This window comes from Mauremys reevesii, linkage group 10, assembly GCF_016161935.1.
Source record: "Mauremys reevesii isolate NIE-2019 linkage group 10, ASM1616193v1, whole genome shotgun sequence".
Classification (NCBI taxonomy): Eukaryota; Metazoa; Chordata; order Testudines; family Geoemydidae; genus Mauremys; species Mauremys reevesii.
The window spans coordinates 5,379,033-5,401,240 of NC_052632.1; the positions used below are offsets into that span (position 1 = coordinate 5,379,033).

A 22,208-nucleotide genomic window follows, 5' to 3' on the forward strand; every position below is an offset into this window, starting at 1 on the left:
AATCGCTCATGAGGCACAAGCATTTAACAATTAGAGCGATTTCACATTTGTCAAGTGTTTCCTAATTTTATTTGGAATAATAGCTCTCAAAAACAGCCTGGTTTGCAAACTCCAGCTCCGGTTGATTTAATTGTTCTCTGCAACAACTGTGGCTGTTGAATATTTTGGGGACGTTTGAACGGTTAGCTTCAAAGTCATTTGCTATGAGCCTTTGGAATCTTGGAGAGTTGAGAATTTATGACAAGTTCTGCCAAAAGCAGCAAGCTTTAGGGCTGCAGTACTTTATCCTGACTGCCTATGCCCTGAAGTGCCATTCCAGTAGCCAGTGTTCACATGACTAGAGAATACAGATGCACCAGCCACCTCCCTTATCCTTCAGCCATGTTCCCTTACACTGGGCCAAAGGGAGGTGTAGTGCTTATGTCATCCTCCATCTTGGAAGGCTGTAGTTACTCTGGTCTAAATATGCTTAAATAGAAATAATATAATTGAGGAGAACAATACATGAATTGACTTGGGAGCTGCCAGCGGCAAGTTAGGCTAGCTGTAAGGCTGCTAGCCTAGCTGGCATAGTATACCATGGCTGAGGTTTTCAAAACTGCTGAAGGAATTAAACACCCAATTCTCAGTCATTTTTATCAGAATTTTGGTGGTCAAATTCCCTCAGTGGCTTTAAAAATCACAGCCTATCCTTAGGACTCACTTCACCACTACTGAACTGCGACCACTGCTGGAGTGGAATGTAGCAGCTGTTTAAGAGCACACAGCAACACTGAACACTACTTTGGAACAGGAAAAGGAGATTAATATCTTATCTAACTGAAACTACAAAGAAAAATGTCATGCAGGTAGAATGGAATTGAGCCAGGAATTCAGGGTTAACAACTCTAGCAAAAAGTTCTGTTCTATTCAGGTTCTTTCACCACCAATTATTGATATGGTATCTAGGTACCTAAAAGCGCCATTGGATTTTTAATAACCAGGATCTCTATTTTACAGCTCATCTGAAATGATCTGAAATTTTTCCCATGAATAATATCCATGAATATGTTTAATCAGCTGCTCTGGAGGGGAAGCAGCTTTAAAGTAATTACCTTTGAAACACCATTTGTACTATACACAATTTCTTTAAGAACAGTCTTAGGGTAAGGAAATTCTTCCCATTAAATGAAGAATACAAATAGGGGAAGATCACTCCATTTGGTTCAAAAATGAGTCTATCCACCTCAGAGACCCAGGCTGCAACTTTCCTGCTTTCCTAGGAAACACAACTTAGATGAACACTTCGAGCCTTGATATACAAACTACCAAATATATTCAAGCCTTGTGCAAGGACATCCCAGGAACCTACACACCAGAGTCCTGGGAAGCTGGCCAAACCCTTAAAGAGCGGTTCATCCTAGTTCCCACACCAAAGCTGTTCTAGATGAGGTCTGTGGTGTCTCAGCATTCCCCCCGAAGGCCATTCCCATGCAGATACAGCAGGATGTGAAGAAACCTGTCTCTCAGCCAGATGCCCATGGAAAAAATGCTAATTCACTAAAGGAGACAGTGGCTCTCACATATAGCACTTGGGCCTGGGAATGGTGGCACAGATATTCCTCAGACATTCGTCTTGTAAAAGTCACCCACTCAGGGAGTAAATTCCTGCGGGGAAAGAACTGGCTTTTGAGCTTCCTGTGATTCACCTCCTATCATGGCCTCTAACTGGATCTTTGTGGGAAAAATTTACTCCCCCTCTCCCCACCAACCATCAATGACTTTTGTGAATTCCTTGTTAATGCACAACAGAATAGATATAGTTTGTGGTTATTTGTATTTATTCTAGTCTCATTATATTTAAGGAAGATCTGCTGAAGGAATTTAAGCACCATTTCTGAATTTATCTACCTGAACAAAGTACTCATCCCGCGTCCATCTTATACATCAGCATCCATGCAGATTGCCAGACTGACAACATTAGATCATTCTCTCCCAGTATTTACGGCCTTCCTCAATACAGCATCTCAACACCCCTGCTCCACTACAAGGCATGTTCTAAATTTAAATACCAGTATAAAAACTTGCCTTTTTCCTCCTATTTCTAAATATTTTATTCCTTGTTTTAAAAGTATTTTGTGTTAAGACAACCAATTTTGGACTTCATGGAACTACAGAGATCAGCTTTTAGAGATGGGTTTAAGCCAGAAAATTCAATTCTGCATTCCAAAAAACAAAACAAGAACAAGTTTGCGGAGTATTTGGATGCAGAATTTCAGTTTAACCAATTTTTTTTAAAAAGGTGTCCTATTTATCTTGTCTGTGATGTCAAAGTCAGGGTAGCCCACAAATTTATTTTAATCATAGTGAGAGTAAAATACATTTCTTAGTAAATCAGGAATAGAGTCCTTGTGTTCAGACAACATTTCTTTGTGAATAGACACACCTTAAAGTTATGTTACTCTATTACTCATTGATAAATGGTGCCCCCTGCTGCTTGTAGTAGGTATATAAATCATTCTCAGACTTCAGGGGCTCTGTGTCATTCAAAAGCTTGTCTCTTTGACCAATGGAAGTTGATCCAATAAAAGATATTACCTCTAACCCACTTTGTCTCTTAAATAAGAGTTAGTGCAGTGTGTGTACAAAGTCTTATGCACATACTGTATGTGCATAAATCTAGTGTTTAAAGCACACAGTATAAAATGTTGGCATTTCACTTAAGTTATGTAGTGAATTTTTATTTACTCATATTATGATAGAAATAATATTAACGGTTGTTATAATCAAACATACACCATTGCCACATCAGGGTGAAGTCTTAAATTGCACAGTTTATGTTGTACTAGGTAAACTAAACATTTGCTCCCTTATAAGAACCAACTAAGTGTCAGAATATAAGTGGCCACTGATACAGTATCTTCTGGATAAGGAAGCAGAAACTCACATATAAACAACTCTTGGATAAACATTCTTAGCAAAGGCTGTGAAGTAACTTTTTCAACTCAGCTGGTACAGTTTATATGGGAAACAACTGCAAAGTGTTATCCAGTGTCTGTTTCTGCAACTTAATGTTCACTTCACTTAAGCATCTTAACAACAAAGGAAAATAGAGTTCCAAGATTTCAGGATTCCAAACATGTAAGAATATGTGCATGAGTACAGTTATTTTTTGTGCACAGTTGCCACAGTTGTGTGCATACCTGCAGGAAATACATAGACAAAACACACCAACCTGCACATGCAGCTACATCATTTTCATACAGTGTTGCAGAAACTGTTAGACATGAATACACATTTTTTGCAAGGGCATTTCTGAAAGTCTGGATCTTTTTTAAAATCCAGGGATTTAAGCTGCATTATAAAGTTAGACAAAAAGACAAATTCATGTTTGGTTTAACTCCACAGAAATGACCCCTCAGGGCAGGACTCCAGTTTAGTTGACCGGAGGCACCATTAGCTTGGCTTCCAATGTCAAAGTACCATTAATTCTCCAGTAATTCATAGCCCCATAATACTAACCCTCCTTAGGCTAAAAGATTCAAACTTTCTAAAGCCCTCTTTCCTTTTTAAAATACATGTGTCACCTTGAATCCAGGGAGAGCCTTATGTGTCTTGAGTGTCTTTGTCTACAATACCTTTCAACGTAAAGTGGTTGCAACTGCAAGTGGACAGTCTACACAACATACTTTCCTCTAACGGCAGAGATCCTGCTTTAAAACACTTGAATTTGACACGTGCTAATCAGCAGCCAGATCAGGATTTCAGTAGCCAATACTTTCATTTGAAGCTCTGAAAAACTAAAATGTATAAAATAAAATTTAAACAGTTCAGTCCGGGGAAGAATCTCAGTCCTCACGTCCAGCTTTATTACCAAAATCTGCTTTGGGCTCCAGAAAACAGTTGTCCCAAGTGCAGAAACAAGCATTCTGCACAGTCTAATTTACTCTGAGCAGGGATGTGCTGGCCGCCGCTTCCTGCGGTTCCCATTGGCCGGAAATGGCAAACCGCGGCCACTGGGAGCTACGCGGGACCGTGCCTGTGGACGGTCAACGTAAACCAAATGTCTTGCAGCCCACCAGCAGATTAACCTGATGGGCTGCATGGCGAAGGTTGCTGACCCCTGATTTACCCAAAGTAATCACTTGGCAATCCTCTCATGGACTGGTAACTGGTTAAAAGATAGGAAACAAATGATGGGAATAAATGGTCAGTTTTCAGAATGGAGAGAGGTAAATAGTGGTGTCCCCCAGGGATCTGTATTGGGACCAGTCCTATTCAACATATTCATAAATGATCTGGGAAAAGGTGTAAACAGTCAGGTGGCAAAACTTGCAGATGATACAAAACTATTCAAGACAGATAAGTTCCAAGCAGACTGCGAAAGGATCTCACAAAACTGGGTGACTGGGCAACAGAATGGCAGATGAAATTCAATGTTGATAAATGCAAAGTAATGCACATGGGAAATCACTGTCGAAGACAGGATACTGGGCTAGAGGGACCTTTGATCTGACCCAGTATGGCTGCTCTTATGTTCAGTTTAGTAGGGAAGATGCAAAGTCCAATGGGTAACAAGTTTTAAACTCTCCAACATTTAAGTATCAGAGGGGTAGCCGTGTTAGTCTGGTTCTGTAAAAGCAGCAAAGAATCCTGTGGCACCTTATAGACTAACAGACGTTTTGCAGCATGAGCTTTCGTGGGTGAATGCCAAGTGGGTATTCACCCACGAAAGCTCATGCTGCAAAACGTCTGTTAGTCTATAAGGTGCCACAGGATTCTTTGCTGCTTCAACATTTAAGTGGTACCTACGTTTTTAGTCACATAACTTCCATTGGAGTTGGCACGTCAGCCTGCTCCAAAAGGAAAACAACTCCAGTGCCGTGCCACCAGGACTTACCCAGCTAGGAGGAGATTGGAGAGCTCCCATGACTGGGAGAGGAGCTATGCAAACATGAAGTGTTACTAGAAGGAGTTCCCCAGATGAAAGGCAGGAACTGCTTTTTCCAGCCACACTCAGCCCTAACACCATTTGGTGTGTGGCGAATGGAGCTCCCTATCTGAAGAACAGTAAAGACAGAATTGTTCCTCTCAAGCCCACGTGGTAGGCTGACTCTGACATGCTACCATCCAACTGGTGGCAAGTTCTGCCATGCAGAGAACATCATTTAGTCCTAACAGATAAAAATTAATGCCTTTGACCCCAAAGCACTGTATGGATTTCTAAACTGACCAAATGCACAGTCCTGCATGCTAGTATCGAAAACAGAACCTCCACTAAAATATGCTGCACCCACCTCTACGGCATTTTCTTCACTAGCCTTTTCTTCTTCGCCCCATTTCCACCACTGGCTACCAGAGCGGGGCTCCACTGATAGTAGGACTAGTGTAAACAGGAATCCAGTGGCATTTTTACCACCCTGTTATCTACATCAGCTCAAAGCATGGTTAGACAAGTGGTGCTGAACATGCCAGGGGCCCAGGAAGCCTTGCCTGCACTAGTATTTTTAGGGTAACTACCACTGTTGGAGATAAGGGTGGGAATGTTTTGGAAAAATAGCCCAGAGTAAACCAACATCTCTACTGGCTTCTATGGGAGGTGAACTCATTCAGCATCTCTGAGGAAGTGCTCAGCCCTCAACATGCCTGTGATTAACAATGGGATTTTTGAAGAGCTCTGTTAAAGAGGCAGCATGGGCCAACAGACAAAGCATCAGACGAGGATCCTGGAGTCCTGGGCTCTAGTCCCAGCTCTGCCACTGGCCTACTGTGCTACCTTGGGCAATTTGCTTAACCCTCAGGGTTTCTGTTTTCCCACCCACCTCTCGTCTATTTAGATTGTAAACTCTTCAGGGCAGGGACTGTCTCTTACTATTTGCACAGTGCACAATGGGACCCTGCATTTAGCTGGGACCTCTAGGTACAATCCTAATATAAACCACAATAGTAATGGCCAGTTTGCATTTTTTTTTACAGGTTCAGATGTTATTTCCTAAAACTAAATGCAGTTTTATGACTGCAAGCCTGAGAACGGCCCTTTGCCCCAGTTATCACAGAATCATAGAAATGTAGGGCTGGAAGGGACCTCAAGAGGTCATCAAATCCAGCCCCCTCAGCTGAGACAGGACCAAGCAAACCTAGACCATCCCTGACAGGTATTTGTCCAACCTGTTCTTAGAAACCTTCAATGATGGGGATTCCACAACCTCCCTTGGAAACCTATTCCAGAATTTACCTACCCTTATAGTTAGAATGTTTTTCCTAATAGCTACCCTAAATCACCCCTGCTGCAGATTGAGTCCATTACTTATTTTCCATGCCCATAAATATCAGGTCCCCCCTCAGTCTTCTTTTCTCAAGACTAAACATGCCCAGTTTTTTTAAACCTTTCCTCATAAGTCAGGTTTTCTAAACCTTTTATTGTTTTTGTTGTTCTCTTCTGGACTCTCTCCACTTTATCCATGTCTTTCCCAACGTGTGGCACCCAGAATTGGACACAGTCCTCCAGCTGAAGCCTCACCAGTGCCAGGTAGAGCAGGACATTTACCTCCCGTGTTTTACATACAACACACCTGTTAATACACCCCAGAATGATGATATCCTTTTTCACTACTGCATCACATTGACTTATATTCAATTTGCGATCCATTATAACCCCCAGATCGTTTTCAGCATTACCACCACCTAGCCAGTTATAGCCAATTTTGTAGCTGTACCCTCGATTTTTCCTTCCTAACAGAAGTACTTTGCACTTGTCTTTATTGAATTTCATCTTGTTGATTTCTGAGCAGTTCTCCAATTTGTCAAGGTCATTTTAAATTCTAATCCCGTCCTCCAAAGTGCTTCCAATCCCTCCCAACTTGGTGCCATCCACTGACTGGTACCAGATCCAGGCTGGCTCCTGCCAGGACCCCACTAGATTTGCCCTCCCAGTTTGACAGCAATCCACTGACACCTATTCTTTGAGTACAGTCATTCAACCAATTGTGCACTCATCTTATAGTCATTTAATCGAGACCACATTTCCTACTTTTGCTCATGAGAACATCATATGGGACTGTGTCAGAAGCCTTACTAAAATCAAGACATATCACATCTACTGCTTCCCCCCTATCCACTAGGCCATAGCCTTGGCAAAGAAGGAAATTAGGTTGGTTTGGCATGATGTGTTCTTGACAAATCCATGCTGGCTATTCCTTATAATCCTAGCATCTGCCAGGTGCTTAAAATTGATTGTTTAATATCCTAAGTTTCTTCACTCTTGTTCAGACATAGGGAGGGGTTTTTGTATTTTGTTTTATGGGGTTTTTTTGGGTGCCTTGAGGTAAAATTGCCAAGAATAACTTGCCTCCACTTCTACAATGGCAGCTGTAGCCCTGTGAAAACAGCCCTGTCGGGTTCCATTCCAAAGTGACAGCAGATCTTACTGACATCAAAAGAAATGGGAGGTTTTTTTACTGAGGACTGTTTGTTGATTTTTTTTCTGGTGAAGTGATATTACATGGCATTTCCAACCCTCAATCCTATTAAGTGACAGAACTACCTAATAGCACTCATTAAATAACATAACTTGGTGTCAGAAATTCACTGACAAGTTCATACATTTGAAGTGGTAGGTTTATGCCTGTAAAACAACATGGAGTTGGTAGACTTTTTTTTAAACTAGATGCCCTTATTTTAACAGGTGAAAGCAAAATGCCTGAGACAGGTCGTGAGAAGGTTATCACCATCTGGAATGAAATTGACTGGAAAAGTGTGGGCTTCCTTCGTTAAAATCTTACACTTAATGGGGAGAAAGCATTAAAAGTAAATTCATGTTTTACTTTCAAGGATCTTTACATTCCACTACATACTTCCTAGAGATCATCTCTTTCATGACACTGTCATATGCTGCTGCAACGCCTTTCATGACAGGCCTATTCTCTGTCCAAGGAGATCATGTCCAAACCAAGATATTAGTGTAAAAGCAACAAAGAGTCCTGTGGCACCTTATAGACTAACAGACGTATTGGAGCATGAGCTTTCGTGGGTGAATACGTCAGATGCATCTGACAAAGTGAGTATTCACCCACGAAAGCTCATGCTCCAATACATCTGTAAGTCTATAATGTGCCACAGGACTCTTTGTCGCTTTTTACAGATCCAGACTAACATGGCTACCTCTCTGATACAAGGTATTAGTGAAAATTCATGTAGGTATTTAAATGATTTCTTGCATGGCTAACCCAGGACAAATATATATACAATGAAAACGTTACAGTGCTGAGTAGTTTTATGTGCTTTTTACAAACTAATATACAAATTATTACTGCAGCTTTCTCTGGGCTGAAACACAGAAGCTGTTTAACGCCACATAGCAACACTATCAAGTGGTTTAAAAAAGGAAAAGAAGAATATCTTGACTGTCTACCCACATTCCACCTGCACTTTCAAGCTGCAACATTACAATTAGGCCCCCAAAATAAGATTAGCACCTTATGGATATTTAATGACCATTGGTGACCCAGACCAAATTTCTTAAATCTCATCAGAAAGAATGGAAAATACTAGAAACCAGAATTTCTTTGGTACACTTGCTTGTAATATTAAATTATGTTTTTCTTTAGAAGATTAGTCAGTGTTTTGCAAGTTTCCAGTCAAATGTGTGTCATAAGCAATGTATGGATTGAACGCTATATACACTATGGGCCAGATTGAGAACTATTTACTCCCACTGCTGAGCATCTACTCAACCAAGTAATCCTATTGGAATGAACAGGACTGAGTAACTGCTTATCAACGGCAGTACGCAATTCAGAGTGTGTGTGTGTGTGTGTGTGTGTGTGTGTGTGTGTGTGTGTGTGTGTGTGTGTGTGTGTGTGTGTGTGTGTGTGTGTGTGTGTGTGTGTGAGAGAGAGAGAGAGAGAGAGAGAGAGAGAGAGATCTAGATATTCACCCCTCTACATTTTATTTTCAGGCTGTTAAATATTTTCCAGACCGTAACTACCCCACATAAGGTCACAATGGAAGTGCCAGTCAATCTTACTACGAGGCCAGAATGACATCACGGGTGGTGTTTTCAAAAGTGCGCAGTACTGACCTAACTCTGCTCCCATTGATGTCCTACTAAAACTCCCACCTACTTCAAAAATCCCACCCACATTTCTTTCCAGTCTACAAAGAGGCTGTGTCATCACTTCAGAACATTTAAAACAAGATATGTGGGGTCACTGTGGAACATGGTGGTTACACACACAAACTTGCACCAAAACTACTAAATCAGGTTTTAATTCACGTCTTTTGTTATTTTGGTGAAAGGCTGTATATGGTCATTCTTATTTCGGATTAAGGGTGTTAAACTACATCAAAAGAGGGCACTCTTAATCCAAAATAACAACATCCAAAATGAGTGGTGTCTTGCACCAAAATAACTACAGATGTGAATAAAAACCAGTTTAGTTGTTTCTTTGCAAGTGTGTATGTGTAAATCAGCTCTCAGCACTTCAGCCAAACTATTGGAAACTTCATCTCTCACAAACAACCTAGAAAACATAAGAATTTTTCTTTTTCCAATGACATCTTTAGTCATTTTTGATGGAGCATGACATTGTTATTACTCTCCATCCCAAAAGAAAATAGTGTCTCGTTAGAATAAAATAACCTTCTTGAAAAGCACAATCACCAGCTGACTAAATCAATGAATGAAAGCCCTTAACAAAATGCCAAAACACCATACGGGGCAAAGAAATAATTGACTGAATGTTTGTGTAGTTAGAGTAGGAAAGGAAGCGTGGAAAAGTTCAGGTGAAGTTAGATTGTTTAGCAAGCAGTTTGCTGTTACATCCAGACCCTGAAGAATCAATATATTCTCTTGATTATTAAGAGGTGACTAGAGAGCTGAAAGGAACATTCCTACCATGGAATGACAAGTCAAAACCTAACAACTCTATTTTTTAAAAGTAGCTTAAAGGAAATTACAAATGCATTTTAAAAAAATAGTCTTCTGGTAAAGAGACAGGTAGTTAAACTCATCTTTCCAGTAAGTCAGTTCCATATAATATACAACTGAGTGCACTTGCCATAATTTTACCTGAAAAATAGAAAGGAGGGATTTTGAGTTTGCCAACGTTTGGCAAAAGCAAAGAAAAATGAAGGGAAAGAGAAAAGAAAGCCATACATTGTATTAAACTATCCTCCAGATGGATAAGCAGTTTAGGAGGCAGGTACAATACAATGGTTTTCACAATGTACTTTGAAAAGATTTCTTAATGTCTTTGGAGTGGTAGGAAAGTAATTAATAGCACCACATTAAAATAATAATGTGTCATAAGGGGCTCAATCGTGCTGCCATGAAGTCAATGGCAAAACCTCCACTGACGTCAGTGAGGGAACGTTGGGCTCAGAATCTTTCAGTATTTTTAAATCCTTTTCAGCAGTCTAGTTAAAATATTACCTAATTTCTTCCCGTCACCCCTGCTCAAATAATTATTGCACTTTTTCCCTCTTGCTACTTTATTAGTATTTAAGAGTAAGTGTTGAGCATGTGCACGTTCAGAATAGAGCACCTACCATTACCCCGACATGGACATCTGAGAGCAGCTCTCAGTTTATGGGCTGCAAGTCCAGGGGCACAGATCTACCAGCTGTGTCTGGTTCAAGGCAGCCCCATTATTCTGATGATGTTATGATGCCCTCCAAAATTACCGCAGAGATTTTTAACTTGATTTTCAATGTAAAATGATTAAATGATGAAAAATACCCTCTCATAGAATTTGGGGAAGCTTCCAAAGGCACAGATGGGAATTAGATGTCCAACTACCATTTCCTTTGTGCCTTTGAAGAGGATCTCCCCCTCATCTCTCCAGTAACAGAAGTGGCTACTATCTTCTTTCTGGAAAAATACCCCAACCTCTTAGAATAAGACAGAGCTGTAAGATTTCAACATTAATCTGCTGCTCTCGGCTCTCTCATGAAGCTGTTGGATTCAGATCAAGATAAGTTTGATGCATTTTTCTTAAGAAGAAAAGAAATAGTCTTTCTCTCACCACTCTTCCAACTAAATATTAAGTTACATGGACTGCACAACATTCATCATTATCTAGTATGGTTACCATCTCTAAAGGCTGGTGACCCTTTATGCCACGGTTCAAAAGTGCTTCCTATTAATCTACTCTGTCACATCCAACCGATCTCATCCTAGGATGTCCCATCACCATTTCCTGTCATCTTTGCCCTATAACTGGGTTTAAAAGAGAACTGGATAAATTCATGGAGTTTAAGTCCATTAATGGCTATTAGCCAGGATGGGTAAGGAATGGTGTCCCTAGCCTCTGTTTGTCAGAGGGTGGAGATGGATGGCAGGAGAGAGATCATTTGATCATTACCTGTTAGGTTCACTCCCTCTGGGGCACCTGGCATTGGCCAGTCGGTAGACAGGATACTGGGCTGGATGGACCTTTGGTCTGACCCAGTACAGCTGTTCTTATGTTCTCTTTTCCAGAAAGATCTCTTTGTTAAGTGCCCGAAACACGCTACCTTCCTTCCCTACCAGTCACTTGATGCTACTTTGCTGTAGCAGCCCTCATATGTTGTCTCCTCCACCCATGACACTGTATGGTTACTACATGGCAGCTAGATTATGTGATGAGGCCCCAGTATTTGGAGCTGGATCCATGCGGGCAAGGACGTTTATGCCCATGTTAAGTCCCAGAGAAACCAGCTGGGACACAGGTCAGCCCATTGATCCATTTGCAGGGTCCAGACCTTTTTAGCCTTACCGGCTTCTAGGAGTTGTCAGAAACATCTAGCTGCCACAGCACAGAGTGGTGGGCAAACCTTTCACCTGTAAGGTTATATACTCTTTGCAGCATTCTCTGCAAAACTTCCACGAGTAGCCAGCTTCTTGTAGATGTCATTTAAATAGACCTCCATCTTCACAAACTACTGAATAAAGCCAAGTTGCCCAAAAGCTAATTTTTGCTCCTGTCCTGTGAATTTTAGCTTAATTTCCAAACATCATTAGCATTTTTATGCCCAGCTTTAATGTGAATTTGTTATTAATGTCTGCCAATTCCATAACAAATTTCCTACGCAATTCACCAGCTTACCATAGATTGCCTCATCTCCTTCTTCCAAAATGAACCATAACCATCAACAGCAATGCCCTCCCTGGTTGAACAAACAAGTCCTTATGGTACCACCAAAAGGCTGAAGAAGCATGGTGCAATACTTCCACCTTGCTACACTTCACTTTTCAAGTCAAACTTCTCTCTTGTGCTTTTTACTGCTCTTGCAACCATTTCCTAACCATAGCGTAGAAATTTTAGGTTGTTATAAAAGAAATTCAACTAAGCTACTGTATGACACTTTCTCAGACACCAATAGTACTACAGTGAGAATGTGCGTGTCTTCAGTATCCTAGCTGCTGGACTGGACAATCAATTGTGACTTTCCTTTTTGTAGTGGTACCAACCCCACTCAAGTTCTGCTGCTCAAATCCATTCTTTATTATGCAGTCCCAAGTATTTAGCAAAAGTTTAAACAGAATATTAATATTCTTTCTTGAGAATCAATTCAGCAATCTGTTTTATTTCAGTTATTTGCCTCAAGCCAGTTCTAATTTTGGACAGAAAATGGACAAGGAACAAAATCAAAGGATTACCAAAAAAGCAGATGGCTGGAGAGAGTTCCTGGCAGTCACGACATTGACAAATGGGAGCACTTGAAGTTAACAAACCAAGAGATAGGGATGCACTGAAATGGAAACTAAGGTTCTGCTCTAGTCAAATTCCTTGCAGTGTTTGGTTTGGATTTGTATCTTTCCTGCAACTGGCTACTCTAGATTAGATTGCAAGAGCAAAATTCCCAGCCAGAAGGAAAACAAACTGATCAAACCATTTACTGATTCACACAGACTCTCACTGTACACAAGCATATTTATGTTCCAAGTTAACCAATAGAAGGGAAGTTATCAATTTACTGATACGTTATTAACAGCCCTGTAGTAATCAGAGCAGAAGCAAACCTGTCTGCCTGGTACAGACCACACAAATTCCTCCAACAAGGCACAGCTTTGCAAGGTGGCAATAGCAGGAGTTACAGGGGTGTTAAAAAGACAAACCCATGCCAGCCTAGGACTTCATGGGTGTCACTATATGTTGCACACAAAGGACACTGAAAACCTCATCTTGAAAGTGACAATAAAAGTCAGTTCTTGCTCCAAAAGCACACTTCCCTACCTCTTGAGCTAAAGGAGTCTCCATTAGGGGATAGTGGCATAGGGCCTGTTCTCATTCCATTCTATGGAGGGCAGTTCATTTAAGTAATGTTTACAGTTCCCTCTGCAGAGCAATATAGACAATATAGTATCGGGACAAAGGAAACAACAGGGTCATACTACACTGCTAATACAGTTACCTACTTGTTCAATAAAAAAGCATGAAAGCCCTGTCAGTTGCAGCTTACCACAATCAAAAATTAAGATGAGAATCGTGCAGGTCGCAGTCACTAGACACTCATCAGGGAATTGGAGTTTTATATGCATGCCTTCCTGAAGGAATCCAACAATAACATTTTTCCATAGAGCAGAAATTCCTGTAGCGTGCACGCTTTCCATTTCAGTAACGCTGTGGTCCGAAATGCTGGCCTCCTGTAACGAGGTAATCTGACAATGTAATTTGTAATATTTTATTTTATCAAAACTGATCTTATCATTGCCATGGCAACTAGAGCAAAACAAAAGATGGCAACAGAAAATGAGCTACAATGACTCAATTTAATTCAATCCGCTTTTTCTCTGCCTATGATGTGGAAGTGATATAGAAAAGCTGTTTTAAGAGTATGTAGGCCAATGATGTGTGATTCTCAAAACTTTCTCCCACCACCCCTCAGATTTTTATAGGTTTTTGTGACTCATCGTTAAGCAATGTTGGAGGAGCAAGAGGCACTGGAGAAATAGTAGCATTCAAGCCAGAAACATTAAATAGAAATCTCAGCAACTACCAAAGTGACATTTAAACATTTTTTAATTATGCAATACAAAAATCAAACACACTAATCAAGGTGTCACAATTTTGTGTTATTATACAATGCCTGCATCTGTAACTTTCACTCCATGCATCTGAAGAAATGAGGTTGCATGCCCAAATAAATCTGTTAGTCTTTAAGGTGCCACCGGACTCATTATTTTGTGTTAGTTATTTAGTACTAGATGACCTCATTAACTGACTGGATTAGAGGAATATGCAGCGTAGTTGTAGCCATATGGGTTCAGAGAGACAAGGTGGGTGAGGTAATATCTTTTATTGGACCAACTTCTGTTGGTGAGTGAGACAAGCTTTCAAGCTACACAGAGCTCTTCTTCAGGTCTGGGAAAGGTACTCTGAGCATCACAGCTAAATGCAAGGGGGAACAGATCGTTTAGCATATGTAGTTAGCACATATTTTAAGGGATCATTCAGGGTGGAGTGGCCCATTAACACATCTGTAGTCATAGGACAAAAAGAGAGGCTACAGATTGTTGCAGACTGGGAAGCAAATACATGCTTCTCCTGGAGCAACAGGGTTGGGGAGTGGCCTTTTCCTAGCGAAGAGGAGATTTTACCCCTTAGCCACTTAACTGCCAGGCTTTCAAAAGACCTCAACTCCCATTTAGGCAGCTAAATAAGGGTCAGATTTTCAAAAGTGCTCATCACTCAGCAGCTCCCATATTGGCACATCTGGCCAAGTGTCACGTTTTGAAAATCTGGCCTAAATGAGAGGGGAGCTCTCCAGTTTTGGGTGCTGAGCACTTACGAAAATTCTGGCTTTGAAGCCCAATGCAAGTCCCACTGACATCAGGTCCCAAATGAGAGTCTGGTTTTCTAATATGGGTAATCCAGCCCCTCCATTTGGATACTCAGATTGGCATGGTCAACATTATGTTCATGGGGTGAACAAAGGCTTTACAGATCTCATAAGCCATTTTTGCATTGAATATCACAGTAGCAGCACTATTTATGTTCTTCCTTTAGAGATTCTGTTTTTATTTTGAGTAGAGAAGTAACAGTAGAAGCCCAGGTTGTCTGACACAAGTTCACATAAGGGAACATGCACTTTTACAAACTCCAGATTTAGGCATGAAAATCCTGGGAACACGCGCACCACCAGGAGGGGGAGACATTTCCTGATAGCTCTGGAAGGTAACAGATTTATGTTCTGAATTATCCCAGCATCAGAGAACCAGTCTTTTCTGTGTGCAATGCGAGGCTGCTTACAATCACTGCTAAAGCCTCAGATGATTTTAGTCAGATTCTTGAAATAACTAAGAGGGAGTTTTGAAGGGTAACACACCAGATATGAACAAGACTCTGGAACGGACACACAGCTTTGCTATATTGCTTCTTCTCAGCCCCACCTCCATCTCTGCTGACTGTTGCCATCTATGCAGGTTATTTGAAATCTGCTTTATAAAGAATGCTGGGTCAAACACGACATGTGATCTTAGACTGGAAGGTAGCTTGGCTTCTAGGCATGTAGTTGCTGTAAAAAAGGACAATGAAGGGTGTTGAGCTAATGAAATGTCAATTGTTAATTTAGAGATCTGTAGCATGCTGGATCTTTCTCCACCACCCGCCCACTCTAGCTGATACAGGAGTCCATAAAGACTACAAAGTTCCCCCATCAATTTGAGTAGGCGACTACTTAGGACAAAAGACCCTTATGAAGACTCTTAATCATGAAGTCCTTACCTGGCCCCTGATCCTGCAAAGACTTAGGGTACGTCTTCACTACCGGCCGGATTGGCGGGTAGCAATCGATTTCTCGGGGATCGATATATCGCGTCTCATCTAGACGCGATATATCGATCCCCGAACGCGCTCCTGTCGACTCCGGAACTCCACCAACGCGAACGGCGGTAGCGGAGTCGACATGGAGAGCCGCGGACGTCGATCCCGTGCCTGAGGACGGTAGGTAATTCGATCTAAGGTACTTCGACTTCAGCTACGCTATTCACGTAGCTGAAGTTGCGTATCTTAGATCGATCCCCCCGCCCCTAGTGTAGACCTGCCCTTAATTTCAAGCACTTGAATGGTTCTGTTAAACTTAAGGGGATCATTCACATGCTTAATGTTAAGCACACACACAAATCTTTACAGGATCAGGGTGTAGGCCCTTACTCGACTGAAAGTCCCATTCAGCTCAGTGGTAGTTCTGCTTGAGTAATGACTACTCAGTGAGAGAACTCTGGATTAGGCAAAAGCTGATCATTCACAGACATACAGCGTTCACAAATGCTGCATCCATCTCGGATAACTGGTTGCGTGTGAGCTTAGACCAATAACTCAAAGTTTATCTTACATCTATATAGTTGGTTTAACTTTAGATTTCTGCTGATCTGTTTATTTAATATGTAAATCATTATGTATATATTCTAACAAGGTGTTAAATTTTTTGCCCAGAGAACATGCAGCTGCCATTACAGGAAGCTAAGTGCATATTTTAGTGAGGATGTTTGAGAGTTTTAAAAGTAAAAGATAAAACTATAGATTTCTCCTTAATTATCGCCATCAAGAATAGCCTCTTGCTGTCAGAGAAGATGTACAATTTTCATGTGAAACTCACCACCACAAATAAGGAAACCAACTCTAACTTTAAAGGTTCCTGTCTACACCAAGTTTACAAGCTGTTCCATCCTGCTCTTTGAAATGGAATCTTGTACAACACGCATTAGAAAAGCTGGAGGAAATTGGAGATAAAGATTTTTTTTAAGTATGTATATCTCCCAATGGGAAGTTTGGAGCAACAAGGGCAGGAAATGGACTAATATTTAAGCTGATTACCCAAGCAGGATCCTCTGCCTTTTCAGCAGTGCCACGGTCCTTTAGTAAAAAACCATTTAAATTAATTAGAGTTTTGTGAGGGGACAAAAATGATGTCAAATTTTATCTGGAGTGTTAGTGATGGCTGGCTGGAGAGGGGCTTTCAGGGCTGTTAATTGGGTCTGTTTGCTCCAACGCCACAAACACTTTGACATGAAATGTTCTAATAATCATGCAGTGCAGGTGGCCTCTGGTGTCGGCCACAGTTCTGACAACTCCAGCATGCTTGTCTGTTCCATTCAGAGCCTGCAAGACTGAGCAGACGGCTTTGGGCCTAACGGTCATTAACCCAAATGTTCTCTGTGTGCAGCCTAGCAACCAATTTAAGTCACCAAGATCTTTAACATTTGTACGGGAAATTCACACAAATAAAAGTAGTACTGGGCTGTCCTGGCCTTATAGACATGGATCTTATTATGTTTTTTACCTAATTATCAACTTAACTTTTTCTTTATGCATCTGAAAAAAGAGAAGCAGTAACTGCAAGCCCTATTGAGCATAACAGAAGCACAATTTCCCTGAGCTATATTTAAATGTGTGTTTCTGTGTCTATATTTATACATTTGTACTCGGCCATACACACGTGAGAACTGTCTACAGCTCTAAGAGTAAAAGACAGAAGAAAATATTATAATATTTAGCTTAGCCTGGTGATATTTAGATCATAATTCACTGGCTTCAAAAGCTCAATCGCACATTTAGTTGTGGTTGAAATGCATTTATAGTGTTTTAAACAACATGGCAACACAAAAATTGTTTTTGAACGGCATTACTTGCTGCTATCTTAATAATTAGCTCCTGTCTATGGGTACATTATGGCTAAGGAATTACTTTATATTTTAAAAAAAACCAGCAGTATTGGATGAGATGACCTTATCTACTTTGTCTTCCCAGCAGTCAGGATTTTACAGCATAAGAAGAGAAGAGAACAGAATATTGACCAGGAAGAACCAAGGGGTTCAAGCTACATAATGTACTATATTCATCTGTCCAATGTATCAGAGCAGTGTTTAAGAAGTAAAAAAAAATCATCTTAGGATCGCCTTACAATATATAGTGAGAGCTGTTAAGGTGTAGCTGAAAGAAATTCAAGCATTTTAAGCAACAATAATAAAAATCACTTTCTGAATATTGTATATAATTATGATAAACATTTTACATCCAGGCCATTGCACAAAGCCAGATGAAAACTAAAATTCTACAGAATGTAGGGCATGAATTAAAGGAAATGCTTGATAGATTTGTCCTCTATACAGGGCTATCTCAGGAGGAGAAAATGAGAGAGAGACTAACCAGGCCTTAAAGACATATCCGCTTCAGAAAGGCAAAATACAGAATGATGCAAATTAGCTGTCAGCTAGTAACGAGCTATAAAATAAAGGTTACTGTGGACTTATGTTTAATAAATAATATTTACAAAAAACTCTTTAATCAAAAGAATCAGTTTCCTGGCACGTAACCTTCCCCCCAAGAGCAGCATTCTCTTCTCCCCTTTCCTTTGGTAGCCCTCTTCCTCCATTCCCATCCCAAACAATGCAGCTTATCTGCCTTGTGTTACTTGTCTAGATTAACTGTAAACTCTTCAGGGCAGGACCTGCCTTGTCAGGCTCTATACAGGCTATGGTGCTAGCTGTGTAACACAAGTTAACAGATTACAACCCTCTGCAGCCAGCCAAGCACAATTCCCCCTACACAGAGTAGACACTGAAACCAGGCAGTCGGGAAGAAAAGGCCAATATGCCACAAAATACCAAGGCAGCAAATAAAAAATAAAGGAGCAAGTCAGTGCTGGCTTTTTGCTGTCAGGCAGGACAGATTGGCAGGGATCTTTGGAGGAGGGGGATTGCCTTCCTCAGCAGCATGGGGCTCAGGTCACATTGCTAGGATCATCTAGGTCAAATCTCATCCAACCAGTTCCCTGCCATTGCAGGGTCCCTGGGTAGTGGACCACCTCAGTCCCTACTACTCCCTGCCTGTGGTAGCCTTCAGGAGGAGTTGTATAATACTTTAGTCCAGTCCAGGTTATTGGGCTCAGTACAGGGGTGACTTGGTATCGAGTGGCCTGTGATATGCAGGAGGTCAGACTAGATGATGTAGCATCACCTTTTGGCCTAAAACTCTAGTACTCTATAGCTTCAAGTTTAGGGAAACCGTGAAGCTAAATAGAGCCAGGCACAACCTATACATACACAGCCAGAGTGCCATATGCATTTTGCTACCCACTGTCCCTTCCAACACCAGTACCTGGTCTACCCTACACCAGACTCCACTCACCAAGGCCCACATGTCTCCATCTCCTGGTTAGTGTCTCTCTCTGTCTCCACAGTCCACATAAGAGGTGGTGAGGATGGTCCCCACAGAACAGGCTTCAGTGCCATGTGGGCTTTGTGCAAGCCCTTCAAATTGTGTTGACTTTCTCCCATTAGGCTGGTGTCTAACTCCATTCAGGGAGATGCCTAAGAACACGTGCTTCTGACAGTTTCATTTCTGACGCGTCAATGTTTGAGCTCTGACTTACAGTTTATCAGGACTTCTTCCAAGCACATTTCTGTTGTGCAAAGACAAGAACACAAAAATCTAGTCAGAAGCCAGATTGTATTGATAAAAAATGGATAGCAGCTTGTTTTACACATGCAAATGAGGTGCTAATCACAAAAATTGTCCTTATCAAATAAATATTTTGCTGATCCAAGCTGTATCGTATGTTGACTCCAAAGTATGTAGATAGGGATCTCTGAACATCATCCACAACAGCAAGCCAGATACATTTAGACACTATTAGAATCATAAAATCATAGACTCTAGCCTCTGTTTGCCAGAAGCTGGGAATGGGTGACAGGGGATGGATCACTTGATGATTTACCTGTTCTGTTCATTTTCTCTGGGGCACCTGGCATTGGCCACTGTTGGAAGAGAGGATACTGGGCTAGATGGACCTTTGGTCTGACCTAGTATGGCCATTCTTATGTTCTTATGACTTGTAGGACTGGAAGGGATTTCAAGAGGTCATCTAGTCCAGTCCCCTGCACTCACCATGGCAGGACTAAGTATTATCTAGACCATCCCTGAAAGGTGTTTGTTTAACCTGCTCTTAAAAATGTCCAGTGATGGAGATTCCATATCCTCCCTGGGCAATTTATTCCAGTGCTTCACCACTTTGACAGTTAGGAAGTTTTTCCTCATGTCCAACCCAAATCGCCCTTGCTGCAATTTAAGCCCATTGCTTCTTGTTCTATCCTCAGAAGTTAAGGAGAATAATATTTTTCTCCCTCCTCTTTGTAACAACCTTTTATGTACTTGAAAACTGTTATGTTCCCTCTCAGTCTTCTCTTCTCCAGACTAAAACCAAACCTACAGTAATTTTTTCAATCTTCCCTCATAAACCATGTTTTCTCGACCTTTAATCACTTTTGTTGCTCTTCTCTGGACTTTCTCCACTTTGTCCACATCTTTCCTGAAATGTGGCGCCCAGAACTGGCCACAGTACTCCAATTGAGGCCTAATCAGTGTGGAGTAGAGTAGAAGAATTACTTCTTGTGTCTTGTTTAAAACACTCCTGTTAATACATCCCAGAATGATGTTTGCTTTTTTTGCAACAGTGTTATGCAGTTGACTCATATTTAGCTTGTGATCCACTATGACCTCCAGATCCCTTTCTGCAGTTCCTCATTTTCCATTTTTGTTGTTGTTTGTGTCTTTGTGTGTGTTTCCTTGTTTGTTTGTCTGCATTTGTCTTTGTTCCTGTTCTCTTGTTCTCTTTTTCCCATTTCTCCTTTTTCCAGTTTTCATTTTGAATTGTAATCCCATCCTCCCTTCCTCCTCCTTCTCCTCTCCAGCCAGTATTTATCCACAACTTATAAGTGTATTCTGTGTGTGCCATTATTCAAGTTCTGTTTTCTTTTCTTTTCTCTTCTTTCCCCAAACAAAAACTAAAAAGCCACAGCCCACCACAACACAATAACTTCTTTCTTATAAAGCCAGAGCCAGCCAGCATTTAGGGGTAGCAAGCAGGGCAGTGCCTGGGGGCCCTATACACAAGGGGCCCCACTAAGCTACATTGCTCAGGGCCTGGCCCAGAGGATCGGGGCCCGGGTCTTCAGCGGCGGGGGCCCTGCCCAGGGGACCCCGCTGAAGTGCCCCGAAGACCCGCGGCGGGAGCCCCCCGCCGCCGAAGCAGGACCCGCCGCCATCGTGCAGCCCGCTCTTCAGCGGTAATCCCGACGACAGCGTTATATCGAGGTAGAGGTGTATTGCCAATTTCATACATACACAAATCATGAGTCAGGCCCCAAAAATCATGAGATAGTCTTAAAAATCATGGAATTTTAAAAAATAATACATTTTGGGTCTTCTTATTTGGCTCAGATATCTCCTCAATCAGCTCCTTGAGTATTCTAGGATGCATTTCATCAGGCCCTGGTGACTTGAAGACATATAACTTGTCTAAGTAAGTTCTTTCCCTATTTTAGCCTCCGATCCTACCTCATTTTCCCTGGCATTCACTATGTTACATGCTGTTTGGTTCCAATTTCAGCTTTGGTACATGTTGTATTACTTAATATAACATTTTAAAAAATTGAAATGAAAAGCCATTCTGAAATGGAAAATCAAAATCAAAATATTCCATTCGGGTTTTTTCCCCCATGAAATGTTTCTCTTTTGACAAATTGGCATTTTCTGACAGAAGAAAGTTGCCTCAGAGAGTTTCTGACTAGCTCTACAGATAACCCCAGCAAAAGTTTGTTTTCTTTGGGCAACAGCACCAAAGTGATGGAATGTTAAAGGGCTCTATAGAAATGTATAGGATTCTAAGGAAATTACTGTCAAAATCTACAGAAATTAATAGAGAAGGAGATCCTTTTTATAGCTTCTATGAAGCATCTTATCGAATTTTATAGCAGGAATAGAACTCTATTAAATTGGTTACAGAGGCTATAGGGCTATTCTATTAAGTTCTACAGAACTTTCCCATAACAGAAATAAACAGAAGGTGATTGATAGATAGATAGATAGATAGATAGATAGATACTTTGTTCATTGGTTAATATTAATACATATTCATCTAGAAGAGTTTTGTGCTAGCTGTTTAGTATTATTTGAAAAAACACACACACACACACCCCGAGCGCAGCAAGTAGACAATGCACCAGCACTGGGAGCTAGGCCCCTCGTGGAGGTGGTTTTCTTAGAGCGACAGGAGATCTCTCTCCCAGTGCTGCACCGCGACCACACAAGAGACGTTAAAGCGCTGCCATTGCCAGTGTAGACTAGCCCTAAAGAAATTACTGAATTACATTATTTGTGGTTAACTATGAACATATACTGAAGCCACATCCAGATCACTACAAGCCCAGTTTGGGGGTCCTATTCAGATCAACGGGACTACTCGCA

The 22,208-nt window shown here is 41.2% G+C and overlaps 1 protein-coding gene and 1 long non-coding RNA gene across 5 annotated transcripts in view; both read right to left on the reverse strand.

Annotated features, from left to right (window-relative positions):
* Window positions 1–19,239, reverse strand: part of LOC120373256 — an 82,097-nt gene extending 62,858 nt beyond the window's left edge. Inside the window, exons 1-3 of the long non-coding RNA XR_005585469.1 lie at window positions 19,092–19,239; window positions 15,289–15,477; window positions 13,423–13,606 (exon numbers count right to left, since the gene is read on the reverse strand). This is a non-coding gene — a long non-coding RNA (uncharacterized LOC120373256). The remainder of the gene's footprint in view (window positions 1–13,422; window positions 13,607–15,288; window positions 15,478–19,091) is intronic.
* SMAD6 (SMAD family member 6) overlaps window positions 1–22,208 on the reverse strand; it is a 325,135-nt gene that overhangs the window by 251,427 nt on the left and 51,500 nt on the right. The window lies entirely within an intron of this gene.